At 45.1% G+C, this 19,284-nt stretch overlaps 3 pseudogenes across 1 annotated transcript; 1 reads left to right on the forward strand and 2 right to left on the reverse strand.

Annotated features, from left to right (window-relative positions):
* Positions 1–506: 506 nt before the first annotated feature.
* On the reverse strand, positions 507–14,373 carry LOC101726355 (cocaine esterase-like; annotated as a pseudogene). The gene is made up of 11 exons (XR_015448974.1): positions 14,283–14,373; positions 8,700–8,892; positions 7,675–7,816; positions 7,305–7,438; positions 6,965–7,223; positions 6,292–6,390; positions 5,685–6,011; positions 5,324–5,468; positions 4,774–4,910; positions 4,380–4,452; positions 507–3,927 (listed from the first exon to the last, which is right to left on the reverse strand). The product of XR_015448974.1 is annotated as a cocaine esterase-like (transcript).
* A 606-nt stretch (positions 14,374–14,979) lies between these two features.
* On the forward strand, positions 14,980–15,344 carry LOC101700506 (small ribosomal subunit protein uS10 pseudogene; annotated as a pseudogene).
* Positions 15,345–16,022: 678 nt separating this feature from the next.
* On the reverse strand, positions 16,023–19,243 carry LOC147830644 (dnaJ homolog subfamily B member 6 pseudogene; annotated as a pseudogene).
* Between the last annotated feature and the right edge of the window lie 41 nt (positions 19,244–19,284).

Here is a 19,284-nt window from a genome sequence, read left to right on the forward strand (position 1 = left end):
GTCCCTTCTCAGTGCCATGGAAAGAGCAATGAACATTTAACTTGGTTTGATTGCTCAGCACGTGGAGACCACTGTCCTCCTTAACCCTCATCCAATCAGCAAGGCCCGTTGTTGACTCAATTTCTGTCATCCAAGGCACTGTGCCCAAGTCATGGTCCCAGCCCCTGCCTGGGCAGATGCTTTCTCTGCTCCTAATTTTCTGAGCTGATTAATTTCTAGGTTGTTGGTGCTAAGAGATCCTCAGCTCCTTCCAGCTCAGGCTCATGGTCCAAGCTCCTTATGTTAACTGGAAAACACAGTGCTTCTTCCTAATCTGGGTTTGCTGTCCACTGCTGCTGGGGTGAAGGTCCCTATGTGCTCTCCACTACTGCACCATCATTAGGAGGTCCCCGGCACTTCTGTTGACCAAGTTAATAGTAAAAATGTAGAATGAAGGAAATAAAAGCCTCAGCAGCTTACCTGTGGAGGTTGGGGGATATAAGTGAATATATATATATATATGGATATATATATATTTATATAGATGGAGAGAGAGAGACAGATGTTGGGGGGTATAAGTGGATATATATATTCATATAGATGGAGGGAGAGAGAGAGACAGAGAGAGAGAGACAGAGAGAGGGGAACAGTGAGAAAAGGAAGATGGACGCAGAGGTGAAAAGGCCAAGGAATCATCTGGAATGAGATCTCACTACACACTTTCAATAGAATCAGATTTAAGACCCATAAGTCCAAGTGTTGGTGAGAATATGGGGCAAGTAGCACCTTCACGCATGACTGTGGGGGGTGGGGGTGGGGTGCAAATTTGTACAGTCATTTTGGAAAACAGTTTACTATTTTTCTTTAAAAGGTAAAGACACACTTGTCTTATGACTCAGCAATTTCACCCTCAGGACTTTAGAACAAAGGAAATAAAGGCACATGTCCACACAAAGACATGTCAAAAATTTTCAGAGTAGCTTTATTTATTTATTGTTTTTGGTACCGGGGTTTGAACTAAGGACCTCTCCCCTGCCAGGCAGGCAATGTGCTGGTGAGCCACATCCCTGGCCTCAGAGTAGCTTTACTAAAAATAGCCAAACATGGCTGGGTGTTGGGGCACTCATCTATAGTTCCAACCCTCTGGGATGGTGAGACAGGAGCAAGTTTAAGCCCAGATTGGGTGATGTGGGCACTTAGCAAGACTGCTTTGATATAAAAATAATAATGAAAAGGATTGGGAATGTAGTGCAGTGCAAAGACCTTGAGGGTTTAGCTGGGCAAGGTGGCCTGTAATCCTAGCACTCACAGTTCAAGGTCAGCCTGAGCTACAAAGTGAGTTCAAGGCTGGCCTGAACTACAAAAAAAAAAAATAAATAAAAAATAAAAGAAAGCCCTGGGTTCAATGCCCAGTACTGGGGAAAAAAATGTGGTATAGTGATAGGTGGAATGCTACTCTACAATAAAAGGAAACAGATACAGCTTGACATTGAGAAACATTAAGCAAAATGACAGTCAATCACAATTATCTTCTATATGATATTTGAGCAAAGGCAAACTAAAGCAACAGAAAGCAATTAGGTCATTACCATGAAGAGGTACTCAAGGCAATGATTGACTTTGGAAAAGAACATGAATGTTTTGGGGGTGAAAGAAACATCCTCATACTCGATGTGTCAGTAGTTGGATGTCTCATACATTTACTTAAATTTGCCAAACTATGCAGTAAAAATAGATGAATTTAATTGTATGCAAATTATTTCACAATATAGCTTTTAAAAAATAAGATAACAGGGATTTAGCTCAGTGGTGCCAGGGAGCCTGCCTGGCAAGCGCAAAGTCCTGAGTTTGATCCCCACTATCAAAAAAAAAAAACCTACTAAAAATCTAAAATACCAGGGAATCTACCTTGGGGGAATGTCCTGTGTAGCTGCAGCCTGAAAACCATACAGGGGTCCACCTGCATCCGGGGCTCTATAAGACTTTCACCTCACAGTAGAGTACTATCGGCATTGCATCAGTATGCCTAAAAGGATACCTCTACCCTCTGCCAAATGCATCATCCCAGGTTTAAGGTTATCCTTGTTTGCCCCCTCATTCCCAGGGTGGACAATGTGAAAGTCTTCCTCAACCCATAGGACTAGACTCAAAAGTCTCTGTGGTTAAGCTTAAATGCAGTGGAGGAAAGAAGGGGGATGCTTTCCCTGTTAAAACCGGTGCTCTAGGAGGACAAGTTGGCCAGAGGTAAGGGAATAGAGTGGATGCCATGGTCAGTGGGGTAAGTGAAATAGCCTCTTAGTGACAGAGAGCAAATGCATCAGGTGAACAAAGAGGCAGGTAGAGCACACTTTGGCATCTTTGTACAATGAGATAAAATACATGAGAAGGATTTTACTGGAGAGGCCAAAAGTTGTTTAGGGGCAACAATGAGGTGAGAATAAAAATGAATACCCTGGACACTCATGGTGAGTAGGGAATATTCAGGGTCTAAGGAGGTTTCAAGTGGAATTCTGAAATTCAGGAGGATACCCTTCTGGATGGAAAAGCCTTCAGGGAGGCAGAGACAGCAATCTCTTCTGCAAGACACGTCTAGAACTACTTGACTCTCCAATGGCACTTTTAGAATATATCCTGGAGACAGAACCCTTCACAGATGTGCCATGATTGTGCAGTTGTAGATTTCAGGTGCTTGCCAAAGAAGATAAAGCGCAAACTCAGGAGGCAGGCCACTGAGGAAACCGGCCTCCTGGACATACTCCAGATGGCCCAGACTCTGGGGACCATGCTCAGTCCTGTTCTAACAAAATGGGACCAGTCACCTCTTTGGGATACAAATAGATGAGTAAGTGGGTTGTTTTTTTGTTAATGAAAAACTACATTTAATCTACAAGGGCAAGAGCTGGGTGCAGAGACTTCACATTTTTATTAGTTATAGTCTCAGTGGCTACGATTTGGGAGCATTAAGTATGGTGATCTGAAGGTTTACATCCCAGATTTTTACATATAGAGAGATACCCAGTGTCCAGTGTGATGGTATTAAGGAAGGAAGTCTGGGGGGGCGGGTGGAATTGATGCCCATATAAAAGAGGCCTGAGAGAGCTTGATTGTCTCTTCTGTCATATGGGGAAATAGTGACAATTTACCCTAGAAGAGACTAGAAGATACCAAATCTGCTAGTACCTTTTCTGGACTTTGCAACTTCCAAAACTGAGAGCAGTTAACATTTGCAAACAGATTATGATACTTTTTAAAAAATAGCTTCCTGAGTACACTAAGATACTGGGGCTTCTCGTGTCCAGATTTCCTATTAGCAATTTTTAGATCCAAGAATATGGGGCCTTGCTGAGAAGTGGATGTGGGGTTCTGACATCTGGGTGAGAGCAGCATCCCCAGAGCACATTTCTCAAAGTGGGGAGAATGTGGGCCTGGGAGGGGAAGAAAGACAGGGTGGAAAAAATGATATCTGAGGGAGGGAAGAGGGGCCTAGCTCAGTGGGATGTGGAGGAAGGTGGGAATCCATTGAGACTTACCCAACCACAGCTTCCTTGGAATATACTGAGTGTGTCTGACAAGAGGAGACACACTGCAGGCTTGGGAATGAGCATTATGCAATGGGTTCTTCATATGTGTTGGCTGAGCAGATGGATGAATGGGTGAATGGCTGTGTGAATGTGGAATCAACCCAGTCTCCTCTGTGGGTGTGTGGTACCACGGGAAGACCTCACCTCCATTCAAGCCCACCCTTTTCCCCACGCAGGGAACTACAGCTCTGTGTGGTTTTCCTCAGCTCTCTTTAGCTCCTGGATCTTCTGGGGCAGGATCTCCTTCCAGAACTTCAGCCTGTGGGCCTTCAGGGCACGACCCACAGCAGGCTTGATGTCCAGCTGCAGGTATAGCTCCTCGTGGTCCAGTGCAGGCCAGTGGGAGAGGCCCTCGCCACTGGGGTTCCTGTGGACACACCCACCCAACATGAGGGGAGAGGTCAGCCTGAGCCCTGTACAGTCCAGACCTCAGAGGCTTTATTTGGGTCAGGCCAGGTAGCCAGGTTGGCTAGGGGACTTGGGTGATGAGAAGGGGTTTTCTGGATATAAGAATGCAAGGATTTCCTTCTAAGGTCCCCTTTATTTGGGGCAGGGTAATGGCCTTTTTTTCTCCTTCCCTCTCAGAGGAAGGCTGTGACTAAACAACAGCACTGTAGCCCACCCTCTAGGTCACTGGCAGAGGGACGAGTGATTGGCAGCCACAAGGCCCCTCTCTATGTCCATGTAGGTCCTGGAGTAGGGAGGCTGTTATCATGTAACTAAGGACACAAATATGCTAATGAGGTCACCACAGACAAGAAGAGAGTCTGATGGGTTCACACACCCTGAGAAGGTTGAGGCAAGGGGAGATCCTCTCACCCATTTCGAGCTAAGTTGGCCCAGTACTTCATTATCCTCCTGCTCAGCAGCTCCTCCTCTTCAGTGAAGTCAACTGCAGAGAGGAAGAGGACAAGTACCCAGGTTCTCATCAACCCCTATTCCACTGACCAGGATGCCTAGAAGGTCCCTTCTTCCTTCATGAACCCACTTCCCTGCAAATATGCCAGACACCATGGTTTTACTGGGTACAGGTGGAGATGGCAGAAGCCAGAGTGGAAGGAGCTTAGATTCTAAGCCTGGAACAGATTTTGAGTTATAGTATGGTGAACACCTAATTCTATCTCTCTCTGAGCCTCTGAAAAGTGAAGGGAGTTACCCTTCAGGGACCCAGCTGTGGCCCTATCCCAGCTCTTGAAGATCAGGGCAGACTCAATTTTTTTGCTCCAGAACAAGGATCCAAAGACAAAGAATATCTCATCACAATGGTCAGCTTTCACGTGAGGTGGCTTGGAATATTTGAGGAAGTTAGGGGATGCTGGAACTCATAGAAGCAGACTGTGCCACGGGAACCTGGGGATATGGACAGTCTGTGACATGGTAGCTCCTCACCTGGAGATCCTCTGCCTCTCCTTGGTGATAAGACATTTTGTTTAATGCTGATTGGATTCTGGACAATGGGGAAGGGATCCTAGACTGGAATAGGGGCTGTGGGAAGGACCTCAGTTAAACCATAGCCTTGGCATTCCTAGTTGTGTGGTTACTAGTCAAGGGACTGAATGTTACTAACTCAGTTTCCTCAACTGTAAAATTGGTAGATGTCAGTTTCAGCCAGTAAAGGAGTACCTAAAAGAGGGACATCAAGTATCTTATCTCAGCAATCTGATAAAGATATGGGTCAGGAAATGGACATGAGAGATCTCATCTTGGACCCAGAGCTCTGAGCTGGCCCCTAGGCAATCAGGCCTCATTATAAATGTACTCACACTGAAAATGTGCTACTTGGAGTGCAGGGATCACAAAGATGGCATCTCCCATCATCTCTTGGAACTGGGTTTGGAGAAACTGAGGATCCTCACTGTCTCCCACATATTCCTCCATCACCAGGTCTCCAAACTCAGCAGACAACGTCTAGATCAGGGGGATCAGGAAGAGTCGGGACATAGACAAGAGTCGGAAAGAGTCTGGGGCCGGGAGACAGAAGACTCAGGGTGGGGAGATAATGTCTGGAATGGGACTGGGAATGCAGCAAAAGATCAAGCTGTCAATCTTTATTAATGGGAGTGGCTGCATGGCAGGAAATCAAGGAGGGCCCAGTATATCATGGCAGGACAACAGGAGCCTCACCATATATGTTGCTGAGTGCTGCTCCTTCATGGTCTCTCTGTCCATTTCCTTTTGGGTGTCAATAATGCTTGTTCCCTGGGTAGTGGGGAGAAGAGTTTCATGTTGGGGGTAGATGAGCTTGGAGCTACAAACAACTAACATCTCCCTAGAGCTGCTCAGACATAGGGAGCTGAGAATGGACCTCAACTTGGGGATGATCCAGCCAAACTCATCATTTTTAACACCGATGATGCTAGGGACAGGTTGAAAATCAGCAGAGGCAAGCAGCTCCTGGGGGTGTCTGCGCAGGAAGTTTCTGTCCACTACACCAGCAATGAAACTGAAGGCCTGAGGGGAAAATTAAGGTCAGGAATCAAGGTCAAGTTCTAGAAAATTTCTGATGTCCTCTGGGTGCCTCATATCCCTTTCTGCCTCATTCCAAATGCCCACTGTAAAAGGTCCAGTGCCTGGCTCTACATGGCTCAGTGTGCCAGTTAATATCCAGGACTATCAAACATCATGGCATGGAGATGAGCAAAATGTCCCTGGGAGTTTGAAGGGCACTCAGGCCTTCCTGACTCACATACAGTTACTTCCTTGCATCCCACCCAAGACCATTCAGCCTGACCTTGTTAATAGCCAGCATTTCCTCTTCACTCTTGCCCTGAAGGCATCTCACCAGGGCCTCTGAGTCTACTTCCTCACAGGCAGACAGATTGGCCACCGTCTGTAAAGGAATCAGGCAGGGACTGGCTCATCCTTCCAGGCAGGGACTGGCTCATCCTTCCAGGCAGGGAGAGGAGTATACCTAAGGCTCCATCAGATGTCCTTTTTTTTGTTGTTTTTTTGGTTTTGTTTTTCTTTTGTTTGGTACTGGGGATCGAACTAGGGACCTTGCGCTTGCGAGGCAGGCGGCCGCAGCACTGAGCTAAATCTCTGGCCCCAGATGTCCTTAAATTTCATAGGGTACTCTGTAAATCTGTGCAGGTGTGAAATTGTTTGAGTTTCTTGGTACTCAGAGGTTTCAGCCAGAGGAGCTATTCTTCCTGCTACATGGTTCTGCCCACCATGGGCGTCCCAGGGAGCAGCTTTGCTGTCGACAGGACATACTCAGTTTCCGTGAGGCACAGCTGTATGGATTCTGACCCCTGAGTCCTTCAGTAATTCCCAGCAAGGCAGCAGTCAGGTCCCAAGGTGCCTCAATTGTTCTTGTCTCCCCCACTGAACAGACAGAGCACCAGTGCACTAGAAGGTGAGGGGAGAGGGAGGAAGCCTGGGCTGGGATGGTTAAGAGCACTCACTGTGGAGATGCCCTCAGATGAGTTGGAGATGATGCCAGGTACCACAGCTACCCTGCTCTCCATGATGGCACCATGGAAGAGTCCTTGGGACATGGGGGACACAACATGTGAAGACACGCTTATGCCACCTGCAGACTGGCCAAAAATGGTGACACGGTCAGGGTTGCCTCCGAAGTGGAAGATATTCTGTTGCACCCAGCGTAGAGCGGCCACTTGGTCCAAGTAGCCCCAGTTGCCAGTGGCATGCTGGTCTCCAGTGCTGAAAAGTGGCAAGGACAGGGTTCATAGGCCTGTATTGGCTCTGCTCAGTCCCCATTTCCCATCCCAGCCCCAAGCTCACCTGAAGAAGCCCAGGATACCAAGGTGATATTGGATAGTGACCACTACGAGGTCCTCAAAGGCTGACAGAATGGATCTGTCATATTGGGAAGCCATGCCTATAACTAATGAACCACCGTGGATCCATACCATCACCTGGGGAAATCAAGACAGATGCTGCCACATGGGTCTCACCCAGCCCAAACCCTGCTGGGGTAATGCCTAGACTCTTTACTGCTTTTTCTTGTGTTTTTTGGTACCGGGGATCAAACTCAGGACCTTGTGCTTGCAAGGCAGGCGGCGGAACCACTGAGCTAAATTCCCGGCCCCCTCTAATGATCTTATAGAATAAATATCCCCCCACTCCTGACCGACCACGTAATGTTACTCACAGGTAGGTTAGAGCCCTCATGGGCATGAGCAGGTGTGTGAATGTTGAGGAACAGGCAGTCCTCAGACTTGGGGATAGGAGGTATGGTCAGATTCAAAACATTCACTGGCGATATATTCATTCGATAACTATTTTGTAGACACCTGGTAACAATGACAACAGTCAGTCTAAGGGCTGTCTAATGGTCAAAACCAGCCCCTGAGTCCAGACTTGCTCCCAGCCACTCTCAGTCTCAGCTCTCCCTTATTCCATGCTCACACACGACCCTTCTCTTAAGTCCCTGGTCACCAAGACACACATTGCAGGCTCTGGGGGAAGTTGAGGTGGAGCCCAGACTTCTGGAAGGGCTTAAGGTTGCTGAGGGCCTTGGATCCCACTCCTCCTGAAGGTGGAAAATTGTCACTCTTAGGAGTCTCTATGGGAACCATTGCCTGCAGACGTTGGCAGTCATCACTTGTCCCCTAATCCGTGCAGATGTGGCACATGGGCAGAACCCCCACACAGGTGGTGGAGGCGAGAATGGAAGTTAGTTTCCATAGATGAGGGGTTGGATGCTCCTCATGTCGAGTCTAGACTCTCCAGGGGCCTCATCTCTTTCACAGCTCCCAAGCCTCCTTGGTTCTCAAAGTAGCCACCACAGGTTCCCTCCTCTGGCATCTGCAGTACCTACTGCTGGAGTCAGGGCATCTTACAAGTTCATAGAGCCAACTTGACCCTCTCCCAGAGACACTTCCCCTGGTGGTAGAGAACATGTGGCATGATCTGAATCTGGGGATAAGTGTGTCTCTGCTCCTCTTTTCAGCATCTGGAGCAAATACCCTCTGGGTGACAAGCTCTGAGCCAGGCGCCTGTCATTGTTCCTCCATGCCTCTTGATTCTCAGTGTTCTCATTGTGGGAATACCCCTAAAGCAGAAGAAAACTGGCTGTGGGGTTTAGATGGCAGAACTACTTCAGCCTGGCCCAGAGCTCAGAGCACCTGACTCCTCCCCAGGCCCTGAGTTTCCCCAGTTCCCCAGAGAGCTTACATGGTAGGGTGTGAGGTCCCATCCCTCACACCACTCCAGGGTTCAGGGGCCTCAGGTGGTGCAAACCACAGTGGCTTGGCAAAGGGAATGCCCAGGAAGTTGTGGACCCCTATGTCGGCACCCCTCACATGGATGAGGCTGCCTTGCACCTTCCCCGTGTGTGTGGTCTGAATGGGGCTGGCAGAGTCCTGGGCTGTGGGCAGAGAGATGCATGTCAGGGTTGGGTCTGCCCAGTCGGCTCTCTCCCGCACTGTGGGTATTGGCACTTCCTTGCCATCCTCAGTCAGCCTTGTCAAGTGACTCTGATCTGGAAACACTTCCTACCTTTCCTACATTCTTCCTACCCTGTCACTTTGTACCATGAATCTCACCATGATTCTATTTGTATGACAAATAAAGCAGATTAGTGGGTGTCTATGATAGGTCTCCCACTACCTCAGCAGCTATTATGTATAGTAGCTGCCCTCTTCCTATGGTGCCTTGCCCCCTCCCCTGTGTGACGTCTTGCCAAGATGGTTGCTCCCTCCAAAGAACAAACCCTTCTTCCCAGCATGCCCCCGTTCCTGCCTAGAAAGTAACCTAATACTTGCTCATCTCCTACCACCTAGTGACATCACTGGTTCCTCCATTCCCTAGTCACTACTTCACTCAACCCCACCTCAGCCACTACAAACCCCACCCCAGTCTCTATAAAAGATTTTCCCTGCCCCGACCATATTGCTTTTGTCTCTCCTTTGTTCAGAGATAGCCCGGCAGATCTATTCCCCTAATAAAGGCTTGTTGTGGCCTGGTCTGGTCATGGTCTTTGGCCCTTTTATCTGACAGTCTAGTGCTAAGGTTTGAGGCTATGTTTCAGGAAAGGGGCATTGAGATTATGAATTCTGTGACTACAGTAAAAACCACTGAAGTATTACTGGGCCCTATTCATGTAAGGCCCTAGGGAATTTGATGTTCCCTATGGAAAAGCCAGGGCTAGGTGTACTCCCCTCTACTGAAGTCCCTTAGGGCTTGTGAATTACAGTTTCCTTCTGTGTCAGTGAGTCCTCTATTATCATATTCAATCCACTCTGCAGATTGAGAATAATCAGAGAAAAACTTGGTTCTGTATTAACCACATACAGAATTTCCTTGTCATTATTTCCTAAATAATGTAGTGTAAAAATTATTTACATCGTATTAGATACTATAACTAATCTAGTGTTTTTTTCCAAGTATATATGCTTAGGTTATATACAAATATTAGGGCATTTTATATAAGGGACTGGAGCATCTGTAGATTTGGATATAGGTTGGTATCTCCTGGGTCCAAAATCCCATGGATATCAAGGAATAACTATGTTCTAGCTGAATGGGGGTCCAAGCCAACTTCCTTCTTCCCTCCCTTTCTTCCTGTTTTCCTTTTCTTTTTCTCTCTTTCTGTCTCTGTCTCTCTCGTTTTTGAAAACAATATATTATATTATATATCAATTACTAATTACTAAATAAACACATATATGTAATAAGTATATGAAGAGTTCATTCCCCATTTCATTTCTTTTATATGTTGGCAAGCACTATTACATCTCTTTCAGTATTGTAATTATGCTTGTTCTCCAGTTACTTTTAACTTTCCTGATTAATTCTGCTTTCTCTGGTAAAGTTTTTCCAATTGATGAGTTTGTGGACTTTTGAAGAAGTCTTGGGATTTAGTCATCTGACAGCCATTAGGTAAAATTATTGATCATCTGTTGTGTGTTAACTGGGCACTGAACAGTGAGGGCACATTGGTGAACATGTTCCTATCATCATGGAATTCATACTCTAGTGATTAGCTATGAATTCTTGGTTGTTTTTCTTATCACTGTGGTTAAAAATCCTTGTTAGTCCATCTGCACTGTACTTGAATAATGAGATTTCAATATTACCTATTGTGCCCAGTTTCAGAGTAAAGGATTTGACAGGCCTTCCGTGAACACCTTCATACACACACGGGTATTATTATTTCTGGAGCTTCTGGTGTATGTAGGTTAGTTGCAACATTAATCTCTCCAACACAATAGTATTTTCTGTAAATCCAGTCTACACAGAGAAATTCCTATTGAAATGCAGCTTAGTCTCATTTGGAAAAGCAGGAAGTCTACCAGGGCTCCTGGTACAAGTAATAGCACTGATCTCATTCCCCCCACTCATTGCTTTCAGGCTCAGGGTATTTTTTATGGTTTTTGCCTCTTTGGTGTAATGCTGGCCTGAAAATATTTTGAGCTACAGGTTTGGTTTTATATAATCTTCAGTTCAGACTGGCTTTGAACTCAGTATGTAGCCCACGCTGGCCTCCAACTCATGACAATTCTCCTACCTCAGCCTCCCAGATGGTAGGAGTACAGGTGTAGGCCACCATGCCTGGCTTGTCTTATTTTTTTAGTAGATTTGCATATTTTACAAAATATGATTTGCAGAGACTTGTGAAAAGAAGATAGTATACACTATCCACTCTTTAAAAATATGTATTCTTCTAACATTTGGAAAAGTTCCATTTTACTTTCTCTAGCTCTGTAGCATTCCACATTAATTCAGAATCTCACCAACACCAAAAAAAAAAAAGCCCATATTGTTGTTGTTGGCAATTTTATTTTTATTTTTATTTTTTAAAATTTATTTTTTATTTTTTATTTTTTGGTACCAGGGATTGAACTTGGGACCTTGTACTTGTGAGGCAGGCGGCACCACCACTGAGCTAAATCTCCAGCCCTTGTTGGCAATTTTATAGGAAATTAACTTTTTAATCTTATGCAAAATTTTTCTAATGTAAACAAATCTTAGTAAATCCATTGTGGTAGTCACTTTCTCTTTGCTTGGACAAAATGCACTATACCCACTTAATGGAGGAGAGATTTATTTTGGCTCACAGTTCAGAAGTTTCAGTCCATGTTCTGCATGGCAAGAGGGCCTGGGCAGAGAAAAGTTGCTCATGTCTTGGTGGCAAAGAAGCAGAGAGGGAGAAGACAGGAGCCAGGGAGACAGATATGCTTTCCAAGATATGCCCCATTTCCTAACTGCAAATTAGCTGCAGCACTCTTATAATTCAATCACATTCTAATAGCCTCACCTCTTTGCCCATGAGGCTCCTTGGAGATATTCTTTTTTTTGAACTGGGGATCAAACTCTGGACCTTGTGCTTGCGAAGCAGGCGGTGGAACCATCCCTGGCCCGGATATTCTTAATATAAAACAACAGCCATCATTTGTTGTCATATAATACAAATATTCTCTTCATTATTTGCCTTCTAGTTCTACGTGAACTCTTTCAACAAAAAGAATTTGTATTTACTCATTTAAATATATTAATCACTGTGAGTTTTTTGCTTTTTTCTTAATTCTAGAAAGATATTCCCCAGGGCCAGGGATTTAGCTCAGTGGTGCTGCCACCTGCCTCACAATGGCAAGGTCTCCAGTTCAATCCCTGGTACCAAAAAAAAAAAAAGAAAAGAAAAGAAAAGATATTCCCCATCAAATAACATATAGAATATTATATTTTTTCCTCCAAGTGTTTGTATGTTTTCATTTGTATAATGAGTAAATCTTGATCTGATTTTTTCTTTATTATAGTTCTGTGTTATTTTCTTCATTATTTTCTAAAAACAACTCTATTTTGACTTTAGTGTTGTCACTTAAAGAATATATTCTTTTGGGCCGGGGAATGCTCAGTGGTTTCGCTGCCTGCTGCACAAGCACAAGGACCCAAGTTCGATCCCCAGTACCAAAAAAAAAAAAAAAAAAAAGAATATATTCTTTCCATTTCCTAGAAATTTTGGTGTATAAAAATCTCTATTGATATGAAGACCTTTTGCATAAAGATACAAGCTATTCTCCAAGCAAACATAGTGAACAATCTATTTCTTACACTTTCACCTTCTGCTCTACTAGACAGTCTGCCAAGCCAAAAACTTTCATTACACTCTGGGTCACAAGGAACTCTCATTTTGTGGTCAATGCTAGTTATGGATTGCTCATCTTTACTTCACGGTTGAACTCCTCTGCAAAAATAATTTACACAAGGTCTCAGAGCCATCAATTCATTCATCTCAGCAGTAGGTCTGGCAATAATTAAAGGAGACTCTACTGAAAGGAGAAATCTCATGACTCAAGTTCTACCTACTACCGCCCAACATGGGTGAAGCAGCCTTGTCTTTCTCCTTATGTCTTCATAGTCTTGAGTTTCTATATGAAAATATCAATCAGAGCCTCCGCTTGGGTCATTGTAAAAGTTGTGAGCAGTTATCTTCATGACTCAGGCTGAGAGTTCCTCTTCTTTCATCTCCCAAAATGGTATCCCTTTAACCATGTCCTTGTTTGATCACAGCTCATACATGGATAAGACTACGTAAAGGCAAGTAAAGCCAAAATACTGTGAAAACACTTTCAAAGGGAAGTTGGTACACAGGGCAGACGTACTCACTCTACAACTCCTTCAAGCCAGGAGAAGCTCTCTGTCGCTTTTTCTGAGACAGGGTCTCACTAAGTTGTCCAGGTCGGCCTTGAACTCAAGAGCCTTCTGCCTAAGGCTTCTTCTTCTTCTTTTTATTTTTTTTGGTACCAGGGATCAAACTCAGGACCTTGTACTTGCGAGGCAGGCAGGGGTACCATTAGTTGAATCCTTGGCCCCCCTGCCTAAGCCTTCTGAGTGCTAGGATTACAAGCATGCCCAAACACATTTAGCTAAAATCTTATTTTTAAAGGCAGGCATCAGCAAGGTCAGGCAGATTTTCTTGTCTAGAAGGTCCTGGTGACCTCCAAGAGCTGGGGCAATGGCAGGTAAAGGAGGAAGTCCCTCAGGATTGGGCTATGAGGGCAAGGTGGATGTAGACTCTTCCTGGGAAGATTAGATTGAGAAAAGGCCACCACAGATATCAGACCAGGAGCCTTATCAGTGTGAGCATTAAGAGCCAAGGAGATGCTCAGGTTTGGTGTCTGCCTGGCTTAAGCTTCTGATAAGGGCCTGGGGACTGCCTAGCTGGCACAAAACATGGCACCTTTGCCCTAGAAATCAAACTATGCCTTTCTCTCAAGAAGGGTGCACAGCATGAAGGGAACCCAGTGGCTTCTCAGTTCAGCTTTGGGATGTGCTACTGGGAGCTTCTCTTTCCTTCAGGCCAATAACTTTGTCTGGCTTCCCTTTAGGCAGTGTCAGAGCTACAGGGTACTCTGTAGGGGGTGACACACTGAGATAATGACAATGTGAAGATATTATTGTTATTAGCAGTGGGAAGTGCCAGCTCCAGTCACAAACACTGGAGGAAAAGCTTCCAAATGCCACCCCCACCTGCCCTGTGCCCAGGCTGTTGGCTGGCCCAGTGGTCCACATGTCTCACAGTCCTTACTCAGCTGTCCTTTCTCAGCTCTTCTCTGGCAGCTCTGACCCTCCTTGGGCTTCTGGGACCCAGCCCAGGCACCCGGCTCAGGGTGTTGAGTGGACCTACATTTCCCACGCTGTCATCTGTCCTCTCCACAAGCTCCTCCCCTGCCTTGTATTTCCCTCCCTTAATCTCAGGTCCTGCTTCCAGGCAATTTGGCTGATGTGATCCCAGTCCCTGTTGTCCCCTGTCACCCAAAATGAGGACAAGGAGAAGCAGGAGCCCACAGACCACCGCGTTCAGCCACACAGAACATCTGTCCAGTTGCATAGATGGCTCATAGGACTGTTTCTGTGCTGACAGGGAGCTGTGGAGCAAGCAGGGCCTCACCCCTGTAGGAGTTTGGACTCAGCAGGGAGTAGGCGGGGCCCTGCATTGGCCGGGCAAGGTGGTCTGTCGGAGAGCTGCCTTGAGCAGGCAGTGGTGGCTGGGAGCCAGGGACCAGTGGGTGAGGTAGGGCTGTCTCCTATCTGCCCTGGTCCTTTTCATTCTCTTCCCAATCCACTTCCTAACTTCATCTTTTTTTCCCCTCAAGAAAGAATGCACCAAACACATTCATTTTTTGTTTCTTTGTTTTTGGTGGTATTGGATTGAACCTAGGGCGATCACACTGAATTGAATCACAACCTCTTTTTCAGATTTTCTATGTTGAGAAACAGTCTTGCTAAACTACCAAATCACCCAGGCTGAGCTTGAATTTGTGATCTTACTTCAGCCTTCCAGAGTGCTAGGATTAGAGGCATGTACCACCAGTCTAGCTTTCTTTTTAAAGCAAACAGTGTATTTCTGAGGGAGCGGAGGTTGTGGTACAGGGACTTCAGCTTCTTTTCCTAACTCACAGCTGTTTGCTCTTGCAGAGGAACAAGTCATTCAGGAGTCCACTTCACAGCCATGGCTTTTAAAGATACCAGAAAGACACCTGCAGAACCAGAGCGGGTGATTTGCCTAATTAGAATTATCCTCACCAGCCGCAAAGTGAAATCCCTGGAGAAGGTGCATTCTGACTTGATCAGAGGAGCAAATCTAAAAGTGAAAGGACCTGTTCAGGTGCCTACTAACACCTGGAGAATCACTACAAGAGAAACACCTTGTGGAGAAGATTCTCAGACATGGGACCATTTCCAGATGAGAATCCACAAGCAACTCATTGGCTTACACACTCCTTCTGAATTGTTAAAAGGATTATTTCCAACAATATTGAGCCAGGAGTGGAGGCTGAAGTCACCATTTGCAAATGCTTAAGGCAACTGTTTTAATAAATTGATTATCAGTGGTTAAAAAGAACAAATTACATAGTTTACCAGCTTTTTAAAATTGAGGCTTAACATTATATATTTGAAGAATTGTCAAAACTTTACTAATTTGCTAGCATCCGTGCACAACTAGAAAACATTCTTAAATTTATTAAACCAGAAATGGATTACCATTAATGCATCGATACCTTTCATTTCTAAATACTGAAAAAAATTGAAATTATTTATTCTTTTTCTTTCTTTCTTTTTTCTTTTTTTGGTTTTTTGAGACAGGGTCTCTCTTTGTAGTTCAGGTTGGCCCTGGACTCACTATGTAGCCCAGGCTAGCCTCAAACTTGAGATCCTCCTGAATCTGCCTCCCAAGGGCACCACCGTGCCTGGCTGAAATTATTTCTTTTTTTTGGCTGAAATTATTTCTGTAGAAGCCTCGTCCTGGCAATGTTAGCTTTAGAGTAGGCTGACACTACTTGGCTCACATTTCAAAGACAATGGAAAGCAGATTCATGCTGGTGTTAGAGTACAATCTTGTCCCTGTGCTACTCAAGAGTCAAGGCTCATCTTGGATTACATTTAATAAAAAAGCAAGGCACATACAAAGATTACAACAATTTTAAAGACAAAATTGGCTCTATTGTGTGGTCCCAACAATAAACCAAAAATGTCTATGACAAATAGGGGCTCCCATGAGATATGTATGAATACTTTAGATTAAGTACAATTATACTGAAAGTTGAGTTGGTTTGAAATTTTCAAAAATATTTCCTATTAATCCTTAAGTGGTGCCTGTTATAATTTCATATTTCTGTTAAATTTGTTCATTAAATTAATTACTTGTTATCCAAATGTAGCAGCTACTCCTTACCATTTATCATTAAGGATTTTAACTGGCCATCTTCTTGAATTTCCACTCTTTCTTGGGTAGCCTTGACAATTCTCTTTGTAATGATTTTTCTGGCATTAACTATTTTAGAAGTTGATACAGATTTGAAGTTGTCCATTCTGCTTCCACCAAATCACTTGGAAGAGAACAAAGTGAGTGACTCAAATGAAGTAAATCTTAAATCAAATTAAGAAAATCTACCTCCAAAAGATGGAACTATACTGAAAGTAGAGACAAACAAGCCAGCATCATGGCTTCTACTTCCTTAGGGACCCCTTCAGTTCCTAAGAAATCCTCAGACTGATCTTCAAAGAGCTTGAATAAAAATATATCCCTTTCACCAAAAAATTCCCTAAGACATTATCTGGGTTCCAGACTGTCAAAATGACCTCCTCCTCCTCCACCATCATCTTTGCCATAGATGTCCTTTTTTAAAGCATTTGATAACACTTCATATGCCTCCACTACTTGTTTGAATTTTCTCTTTACTGTTTCTTATTCTCAGGATTTTTAAAAATTTGGATGCCATTTTAGTACTAGTTTCCAATATACCTTTTTGATCTCCTTGGGTAAGGAATGTATCTGCATGACTAGAACTTCATATTAGCCCATCATGTTTTAACAGGTTGCTGGGAGAAGTTTAAGGATATAGGATATAGGTGTCCCACAGCAGAAAGAAAGGAGGTGGATGGTGTGTCTCCTGGAGACTCTGGCACAGCTGTGCTCATGGCTGCTTTGTGACTTCTGGCTTCTTGGAATCTAACCTCCAACGTACCAGGAACCCCCTCCTCAAACCTGAAGTCATTATGTCTACATTATGTCTACTGTCCTTGCAGTCATGGGCTGAAGGAGGGTGTTGGGGGTTCCGAGAACAGAGTAAAAAGCTATAATTGGGGAACCCGGGAGGGCTGCCTGAGGAGGTGCAGGATGAGGATCCCCACAGACAGAGACTGGAATCAACTTTCAATCAGCGTGAAGGGAAAGGATTTTGGCAAAGGCAGAGAGGTGTAACTGTGCCCTTCATCTTGAGAGTTCCTCATCGTTTCCTGGGTCCTCTACAAGGTTCCTAACCTCTACAGTACATGGTCTGAGATGCTCTGAAGGCCTCTTTATATTCAATCTCATCCCTTCCTATCAAATGCACCTGGAACTGTGGCATTTCTGTAGGTTCCAAAAATCCCATTACTGAGATCAACTTCAGTCACTTATCAACTCAAAAAACATGAATCTTTCTTCTTTCCTCCCTCCTCCTTTCCTTCTTTTCCTCCCTCTCCCCTCCCTTCTCTCTCTCTCTCTCTCTCTCTCTCTCCCCCCCCTCCCCCCACTTCTCTCTACCTCTCTCTCTCCCATGAGCCTGAGCTGGGAGGAGCTGAACATCTCTCAGCACCAACAACCCAGCTATTAATCAGGGCAAAAGAATTAGGAGCCGAGAGAGCATCTGCCCAAGCAGGGGCTGGGACCATGACTTGGGCACAGTGCCTTGGATGACAGACATTGAGTCAACAACAGGCTTTGCTGATTGGATGAGGGTTAAGGAGAGCAGGTCTCAGCATGCCGGCCACCCAGACCCAGTTAAATGCTCATTGACCCTTTAAAGGCACTGGGAAGGAACCTAGACAGCGCTGCACTGAGAGACCCTGCAGGGCACTGGAATGTAGAGGCAAGGCCATTTTCAGGGGCACTACAGGCCGTCTGAGGTGAGCATGACACCCTTTCCTCTGGATGGTCAGGCTGGGCAGGCTTCTTTAAACCCCTGTTCCCCTCCCCCTGCAGGGCTCAACGTGTCTAAGAATCTCCTTGTGACCCCTCTTCCTTCCCTGAGAAACCTGGGATTTGGCTGCCAGGTTCTCATTGCCAGGCCAGCATGCTGTCAATTCATGTTTTTCATCCAGATGCCTCCCACCTGTGATCCAAGCACTTGGAACTGCAAATTAAGTACCAGCTGGGCTACATAGTAAGTTCAAGGTCAGCCTGGAAACCAAAATGAGACCCTGTCAGAAAATAAGAAAGAGAGAGAAAGAGAGAAAGAGGAGAGAGGGAGAGAGAGAGAGGGAGAGAGGGAGAGAGGGAGAGAGGAGAAGGGGATGAGAAGAAGATGGAAGCAGAGGCCAGGGAAACATCTGCAATGAGATTCCACTTCACTCATTCAATAGAATCAGGTTTAAGACCCATAAATCCAAGCACTGGTGAGGATATGGGTCAGGTGGCACCTTCATGTATGATCAGTGGGGATGCAAATTGTACAGTCATTCTGGAGGACAGTTTGACATTCTACTGACACAGCAGTTCCTCTCAGGTCTTTACTCTCAGGGAAATGAAAGCATGTATGAACACAAAGATGTGTCAGAAAATGTTCAGAACAGCTTTATTAAAAAATAGCCAGTCCTGGGGATGGTAGCACACACTGGTAATCCCAGCATTCTGGGAGATTAAGGCAGGAAGATTGCAAATTTCAGCCCAGCCTGGGCAGTTTAGTAATATAGTGACTTAAATAGATCCTGTCCAAAAAAAAAAAAAGGCAGGGGATGTAGGTTCTGGAAAGGCCCTGGTACTGCAGAAAGGAAACAAACAAACAAAAAACCCAACACACCAAACAGCAACAATAAAAATATATAGAGGCATGTCTGCCTCAGGAGCTCTATAATGCTTTCTTGTCTCAGTGGAAGTGTACATAGTGTGCCTTACAAAAAGGCCCTTAACCTAGGTTGTAAGGTTATCCTTGTCTGTCCCCTCCCTGTCCAGGGTGGGCAATGAGAGAATATTCATCATTTAACCCAAAGGTCTAGAGTCTCTGTAGTTAAGCTAAATGCAATGGAGGAAAGAAGGGGGATGGTCCTCCTGGAAGAACTGGTGCCCAGGAGGACAAGGTAGTCAGAGGCATGGGAATTCGAGGGGTCCTAGGGTCAATGGGATGAATGATACCACCTCTGAGTGACAGAGGACAGAGGCAGGTTGAGCACGCTTTGACACCTTTGCACAATAAGATAAAATACACAGGGCTGGGGATTTAGCTCAGTGGTTTTGCTGCCTGCTGTGCAAGCTCAAGGACCTGAGTTCGATCCC

Source organism: Heterocephalus glaber, unplaced genomic scaffold (assembly GCF_053883595.1).
Source record: "Heterocephalus glaber isolate CG9 unplaced genomic scaffold, H.glaber_assembly_v1.0 deba00000071, whole genome shotgun sequence".
Taxonomy (NCBI): domain Eukaryota; kingdom Metazoa; phylum Chordata; class Mammalia; order Rodentia; family Bathyergidae; genus Heterocephalus; species Heterocephalus glaber.